The following is an 8,795-nucleotide window of genomic DNA, read 5'->3' as shown; positions in this document are numbered from 1 at the left end:
TGTTCAAGTCCCTAATGTAAGATGCTATATTAAATGGTTTTGGTACCTATTATATCATGCTACATGCACTCTTTTCTATTTTTTATGAGGATGATGGTGGATTAAAGGCTTACCCTATATACAGCTATTGAGAGCCTGAAAGTGACTGCTAAACATCTGAATATCCCTTAAGGCTTGATATTACTCCATGAGGGTAATTGTATGCATTCTTGTCCTATGGAAGTGTTCACGGAGTGTTCACCTTTTTATATTTATTGAGTTTACTCTATATTATTTGTTTAATATTATTTTTGTTTGTTTATTTTATTTCAATATATATTATTTTATTTTTGAGTGTACTCAGTTTGTCACTGTTTATTAGTTCATTTTATAGTGTACACAGAGTGACTTGCACGATTCACGTGTTACTCACAGATGATTCTGTTTTTGCACAGATTGAAGTATATACTTCTTAGTTGTGAAGGTATATACATATTGTTTGAAGGTAATACACTATTTTAGTTTTATTTTATCGCGTCCGGAGTGATGGAAATATTGAAGTTGGACACACAGGATTGAGAGATTGTGTTGGACTTGGAAATATATTTTGGGACTATATTTATATTTCATTTTTTTCAAATTTTTTTATTTGAATTTCATTTATTGTTTGATTTATTAATTTTATTTAAGGATAAGAAAAAGGTGGAATATTATTATTTACTTTCAAGGGTGAAAGGGTGACTTTTTCTTGGGATTATGAATTGTGTACTCACTATGTGAGTTTTATTCAGTTTTGTGAGTTACCGAGTGATTATGTAATAGGTTATATTGTTGTCAATGTCATACTTCACATCAGCTTGGGGTTCCAGTGCGTTCCGGCTGCAGAAAAAAATGGTGAACAGGCTTTATTATTCCTGCACACAACTGTAAATGCAGTAAAATGGATCAAAAACGCACTGGAATGCACATGTCCCTGTTTAAATTGAAGAAAAAAGAGTGGAAAAAATGAACCGGAAAGCATAAAATACGCAATGAAACGCGTTAAAAACGCGGATGCAGAAACGCATCCGAGACGCATCTGGACTGCGTTTCTATGGTGGGAAGTGACCCTAAATGTGTTTGCAATTTTATTTCCTTTTATTGCTTGTAATAAATCTACACTTAGATGGCGGCTCCCGATTTTGTTTGACAGTGCAAGAGTTCATATCCAAATACTCATCCAGAGAAGCTGCAGCCATATCCAGTGGACATACTCAATGGTTACTTAGCACAAGACCTTCATACTTTCATACACCCAACTTCACTGCCTTCGCTTTTCTAGCGCCAAATGACAAGTAGCACTAGATTTACTAAAGATTATTGGGATACAAGCTGTACTGGCAATGCTGCCATATTGGGCATGTTGAGCCCAGCCCTGGATCACCTCTTGTAAGATGTTGTATTCTATGTAAGTCCTGGGTCACACCAGTGCGACTTGTCATGCGATTTGACAGTTACAAATTCCATGACAAGTCGCACCCTGTTTTGCACAATGGAACAGTTCAAATCGGTACAACTCTGACTCCATCAGAGTCGCCCCAATTTTGAAGAAAGTTCCTGCACTACTTTTTGTGATTTCAGGAGCGACTTGCATAGAGATCTGTGCATGATGTCGCACTGATGTCTTCCAAGTCACACTGAGTTGTACTGTCATGTGACCTTGAAATCATGCAACTTCAAGTTGGATCCAGTGTGAACCAGAGCTCACAAACAATGCATCTTTGTGAGGGGTCGCAGGCAGATGGGGCCACACTTGGCCTCTATTTCAGCTTCACTGTGGCAGTTGTCACTATCTAGGACTTCTCTTCGGGCCGGGAGTCAGAGTAGAGTAGCTCCTGTCTGAGACTTCTCATATAGGCACTTTAAGGGAGGATTGCAATAAAGCGTTCGTCCATCTAAAACTGATATTCGAGTGTTTGATGGATGCTGGCGAGTCAAACCACATGACAGTCTTGAAGACTGTAATGGTGAGATCCCTGGTCTGTACACCTGCTGTGCCCATTATATTCCCACAATCCCTATGCATAGATTCCATATCTCCACATCCGCTGTTCCTGATTTAAGGGGTTTGCACTATCCCTATGGGAGTTCCCTCTCTTCTGTTCACCTGCTGTGCCCGGTATGAGGGGTTTCCAGCATCCCTTTGCTGAGTTCCCATGTCTATGCACCTGCTGCGCCCATTATGAGGGGTTCCCACCATCCTTGCTGGATTGACATTTATATTATGGAGAATGTAACAGGAAGAGCTGCAGATCTCCAAAGTGGACGGGAACACCCAAACCTCCCAGGTGAACAGGAACAGAGTCAGGAATTACAGAGGGGAATTCTCACTGTTGGAGTTCCTCTCCATAAAAGTCAGTGAATGGGAGCAAGTGACAGTAAGATAACATCCTCTCCTATGGGAAATAAACGCTGTGCATGTGCATTTCCGGAGCCAGACAATTTCAAGTTCAGGTGAGCTCGGGCATGAGCTCCGAATTCAAATCTGTTTTCTCCAAAATGTGACTTTGCAGTGATGGTAGGGTTGGATTCTGCTGAACATGATGTCCTTAAAAGTCCACCCGCTGTTCTTGCTATCCCCACGCTTCCTGCAGTATATTGGCTTTTGCTTCACCAGTGGACATCCTGTTCCTCTTCTGCCTGAGCTCCCTCTTCCAGCAGCTTAATGGAAGACCCCCTTAGATCCTCCTAGATTTGTGTCTCTGCTTGGGTAAGCTACCTTCCCCCCTTTTTACCCATCTTCCCCCCATACACCTCCCACTCTCTTTCCCCTCCTCTCTCTCCTCTTCATCTTCCCTCCCACACTATTTTCTCCTTCCTTTTTCCCCCCACTAAGTATTTTTTTTTATGCAAACTTTCATAGGTGGATGCTTCATCTGTCCCCCGCTGGCTCTAACAGTAAGAACTGAGTGATCAAACATTACTTATCTCTCAGTTCTTCGAGCCACTCTGAGCAGAGAGCAATGACTATTTCCACTTGTTGCTCTGCCCCTCCAGTGCTCTCTGGAGCTCTGCGCTGTGATGGGGGAGGCAGCGGCTGGCTCTGGCTCTCAGCAGCTTTGGCTGTACTTCTTTTTTAAAATAGACTCAGTCAGACAATGTGTTACCTTTTTGTGCAGAGAAAAGCATACATAATTGGAAAACGTAATTTTATTAGGATGATCCTTTATCCAGAGGTTTGTGTGATTGTGTGAGACTTGTGGTACAGTAATTAGAAGTACTTTGTGGGTGCGAGGACTGTGACATAGACGTGCAATGTAAGTGTACATCAACGAAACTGATGTTCTGTTTAATCGTCCCTCTTTAACCACTTGCCCTGTAGAGAATTTACCCCTTTTCCTGACCAGGCCATGTTTTGCATTACCCGGCCTTGCTCGCGTGCCCCCTACCTGAACATGCAAAATCACGCGTGTGTGTGTATGTATGTATGTGTGTGTATATATATATATATATATATATATATATATATATATATATATATATATATACACACACACATATATATGTGATTTTGTGCACCCAGTGCCGTCCTGTAGCAGTATATCTTCTATAGGGCGGATGGGAAGCAGTTAAACAGCTCCCACTGTTAGGACTTGTTTAGACTAGTAGTTTGGGATGGTAAAAATGTGGCTGTTCTACGCTTTTTCTACCCTTAACTGCTACCTGTATTCACCATTGAGGGAGCAGACGGAGTGTACACACTGCGGCAAGGATTATACCCCCCTGTCACTGACCATGACTACCGTTTGTTGGTGCGTGTAGTTGAACTTGTTTTTGTGCTTCATCCCAGAGTTCTCCAAATCTTTCATAGAAATGGTACCAAGATCATGGCTGCAGCTCTTAATCACTTCCCATCAGGACGTCTATGTATGGACTGTACATCAGATGGGAAGTAGTTACAGAGGACCTACCTTCAAAACAAAACCTAGTCCACGTATGAACTACATTGTAGCCGCAAAGTAAAAAAAAAAAGTCTTCCAAATGCTTTCCCAGTCCTATGATGTACCCCATGGCTTGGATTGTGACCAGCTGGGTACTTGTAAATGTCACCTACTGACCCGGCCAAGTCTTTATCTGAGTCTCAGGGAACTCTGCAGGTCCTTTAGACCCTACAAACCAGCCAAGACCTCAATGGACGCAGAGCTTCATCTCCGTCAAGGGACTGTAGGAGCTACAGAACCGTGCTAAAGGTTTAGGCTGTCAAGTGCAGCACTTTATCCTGGCAAGAGTCATCAACCAGCAGAACTGGAACATTGACCTACAGAGCACTGATGTACCCAGTGTGTGTACTGTTTCCAAAGCTACAGACGGTAGTTGGCAGGATTCGAACCTGCGTGGGGAAATCCCAATGGATTTAGAATCCATCGCCTTAACCGCTCGGCCACAACTACTAGGTAATGTGTAAAGTGAGGACGCTTTAGAAAAAATGATGAATCATTTTTATTTATATTAATTTTGAATAAACAATCTACACAATGCACACAGAATCAAAACTAAATGAAATGAATATTTGGTGTGACAGAAAAAGAATCAATAGCCAGTTGTTTTACAGGGTTAGTTCACTGCCCCGAAAATACTGCCAATGCAGGTAAGGGACATGTGTGGATAATAAGAAATATGGCAGAGGGTATCCCATAAGGCCCAAAAGGCTCAGATAGATTGAAGTGGCTCTCAGCATCTTTAGCTGGCCAGCAGGGATACCCCTAAGGGCTAAAGTTTTTTTTTTTGTTTGTTTTTCTTTAACCACTCTCCCTCCTGAGGATTCCCCCCCCCCCTCCTGACCAGGCCATTTTTTGCGTTATGGCACTGCGTTACTTTAACTGACAATTGTGCGGTCATGCAACGCTGCACCCAAATTAAATTTATGTCCTTTTCTTCCCCGAATAGAGCTTTCTTTCAGTGGTATTTGATCATTGTGCGGTTTTTATTTTTTGCGCTATTAAAAATACCGACAATTTTGAGAAATAAAACAATATTTTTGACATTTTGCTATTAAACATGTCCAGTAAAAGAATTTTTAAAAATCACATTTTCGTCTTAACTTTAGGCCAAAATATATTCTGCTTCATGTCTTTGCTTAAAACAATCCCAATACGTGTAAATTAATTGATTTACGTGAAAGTTATAACATTTACAAATGGTGGTATATATGCTGGGATTTTTTTCTTTAATTTTTACTAGTAATGGCGGCGATCAGCGACTTATGGCGGGACTGCGGTGGGCATTCGGACACTGGGGGGGAATTGACTTGGTGTCACTGACATCCCCAGTGACAACAATACAGTGATCAATGCTAAACAAAGCAATGACACTGTACTAATGGCACTGGGCAGGAAGGGGTTAACATGAGGGGCGATCAAAGGGTTAATTAACTGTGTGCTGTTTCATTAAGTGCTCTGTCCCTGTGCTTCGCTGTAAGGACACTGCTTTGGATGGCTGTGCTCTGCACATAAACGGAAGCCGGTCCCGCCGTCTACCGATGTTTTCACAGGACCGAGAGCTGTTTTTGGCGCAGAAACATTGCCCACCCAGCAGCTCATATGCGTTAAAGCCCAGCTTTTTGCCGACGCAAATATTGGTTACTAGGGCGTAAATGGGTTAAATGACCCTTCTCCTTTGTTTACATTCATCTGTCAGCCAGCTGACAGCTAAATGAGCCGGGCGGGGATGTAATGATCCAGCAAACACAAATGCTCCTGCGCTTGGGGATGGACTCGATGCTACAACCACATTAAGAATGTCCTGGAACATGCACACCTTGCTGCCCTCAAATGGACCGGGGGAATCCAAATATACTGAATGGGGAAAGAACAAAAAGAGGGCGCACAGGCCTAGTGCATTACCATAAAAAATGTTTAATAAAAAATAATAAAGTAGGTGTTGTACTCACAAACGACAATATAGTCAAGGCACATCATAAAAGAACAGCTGGATCAACACCGCGCTGAGTAACAGTCCGCAATAGGGAGTTTAGAGTTGGACCTGCACAGGGGAGTGTCCAGGACGGCCCATGTGACCTTTGGTTTAACTAGTAGTGAGCATATAAAAGAGGGAGCAGACATTTGGTCAGTTGGCTCTGAGGAAGAGGCAAGTCCTCGAAACGCGTCAGCCTTTTGGATGTCTAAACTCCCTATTGCGGACTGTTACTCAGCGCGGTGTTGATCCAGCTGTTCTTTTATGATGTGCCTTGACTATATTGTCGTTTGTGAGTACAACACCTACTTTATTATTTTTTATTAAACATTTTTTATGGTAATGCACTAGGCTTGGGGATGTAAGGATGCCAGCAGGTGCCTCTTTAAACACCTACACAAAACTCGTACGTATGTGTATTTTAAATACATTTTTGGTGCATTTTCTGTGTAAATCTCTGGGGCCAAAAAAGAGCAACAACAGCAGCAAAGTAGCACTGGTACCTTTTCCAAAAGTGCAGTGCTGTTGCGCTGAATAGAAATACTTGTCATTTGTCCCAGACTTGCTGGCACAGTCCCTTTTTCAGTCATCCGTCCCACCCCTTCCATCTCCCAGGCTGTGTCCCTCTGAGCAAGGCGGCAGCTACACTTTCAGTATGTGTACAGCCTTGTCAGGCTGTTGTGTTAGCATTTGGGTGGGCAGGTGGGGGCGTTAAAACTGCTACTCAGATGCTTGTTTTTACTACAGCCTGTGTGAAAGAGCTCTTTGGGGTCAATCACAAGTTGTACTTTCATACCAGCTGCACTCCTTTCTCCCTGTACTGACTATGTGCCATTGTAAATGCTGATGAATCAGCAGGGCAGTGTACAAGAGTCAGTAGGGCAGAGGACAGGGGTCAGCAGAGCAGAGAACAAGGGCTATGGGGGCAGAAGACAAGGGTCAGTAAGGCAGGGTACTGGGGTCAGCACGGCAGGGTACAGGGGTCAGCACGGCAGGGTACTGGGAGTTAGCAGGTAAGAGGACGGGTTAGCAGAGAAGAGGATAAGGTCACTTCTGGCAGAGCACTCAACAGAGCTCCTCATTCCATCCCCGCACTGCAGACATCCTGGGCACTTGGCCAGTGGTGTATTTAGGTTTTTTGCTGCCCTAGGCAACACAAAAATCAGACCTTCCCCCAGACATTCCTCCCCCACAGAGATTCTGACAGTGACCAACACCCTTGCCTCCCCCACCCAAGAGAGCCTTCCACTAACACCACTCCACCCCCCCAGCTCATTGTGAATAACGGAACCATCTTCTTGATCCATTTTACTCATGAGCACAGGTTATGTGTCTATAGAGACAATGGCCTTATCCCAGACTATCACTGAGCTGTTGGTCCACTTCTGTTGTAGAGCTGAAGTGATGGCACAGCTCATTGTGAATGACTACACTGTGTGAGTAGCCAAATTAATCTCTTATAGGGTATCCATCAAAGTCCCCAGATAGATAATTAATCCTGATGTAGTCCAGAGGAGGAAGAAAGTTACATAACAAACATATATGAATGGTGATGTCTTCACCTCCCTCCGGTACCCGAGGAGCCAAGGGCACCATCCAGAGGAGGACACATAACCTCCCTCGTACATCAAGAAAGGTCTGGCTCATACACAGGCCAAGTAGGCATATCTTTGTGAAACAGAAGGCATATTGGTGAGCAAGTCCTGAAGTATGGACAGTCCCAAGTTATCAAGGCAGAGCAAAGGTAGGATTGTTGGTAATTATCATAACAGCATCAAGATCAAAGTCCCTGAGAGACCTCTAGGTGTGAAATAGGCCTTTTTCTGACTGATTTCGCCGGTACAAACGGCTGCCTCAGAGGTAGGCTCAAAACTGTTTTTTTTTTAAATGATATGTTTTTAAGATATTTTTTTTAAGGCCCATTTACCGCAGCAAAGGGCATGGCACTCTCCTCCGTGAAGACTGGGTAGACAGCAGCTTGACGGTACGGAGCTGCTGTTTCCCAAGGTGAAGGCCCATATATCACAGCAAAGGGCATGGCGCTCTCCTCCTGGAATGCTGGGTAGACAGCAGCTTGACGGTACAGAGCTGCTGTTTCCCAAGGTGAAGGTTCATTTATCACAGTATTGCGCTCTTAGTTATGTTGTGCACCTCCCATCCGGAACCGATCAGGATATCCACAGAGCTCTCCTTGGCAGTAGATACTCAATACACTGCTTGGCTAAGTGTCCCACTTTCTTGCATATATGACAGACCTTCCATTCATGATATCACACTAGGTATGGTCTTCTTTTCATGACATCACACTAGGTATGGTCTTCTTTTCATGACATCACACTAGGTATGGTCTTCTTTTTTTTGTGCAAAATTTACACAAAACAAATCATAAATGATCCCTCCACACCTCCTCCTCCCCTTTTCATACCCCACCTCTCATCCCCACCCTACCCGCGCCGCCATCTATCGCCCATAATATAACTAGATGCGCAGCTCTAAAGTCTCATTCAATTAATAAATTATGACTAATAATTATATTACATTATATTTATATATAAAAAGTGGTGACTCTCATGGCGTAGTAACAGCAAACTTCTGATTTTCATGAAAGGCTAAAAACATTCACATTCCATAGGGATATCAAAGGCAGTGTACATAGAAAAGTGTCAAAGCATCCAATCCTCCTTCCTTGATTGGCGGCAGCCTACTTCTGGGTTCCGGTCAGCGTGATGGTGTCACTTCCTCTGGCCTTGGATAGTGACACAAATTTCCCCTCTCAGCACAAATCCCCCCTCCCAGCACAAATCCTCTCCCACAAATCCCCCCTCCTAGTATAAATCCCCCTTCTTAGCACAAATCCCCCCAAT

This window comes from Staurois parvus, unplaced genomic scaffold, assembly GCF_062004578.1.
Source record: "Staurois parvus isolate SC_StPar_1 unplaced genomic scaffold, SC_StPar_1.0 ptg000860l, whole genome shotgun sequence".
NCBI lineage: Eukaryota > Metazoa > Chordata > Amphibia > Anura > Ranidae > Staurois > Staurois parvus.
Note: the sequence above shows the minus strand (reverse complement) of the source record.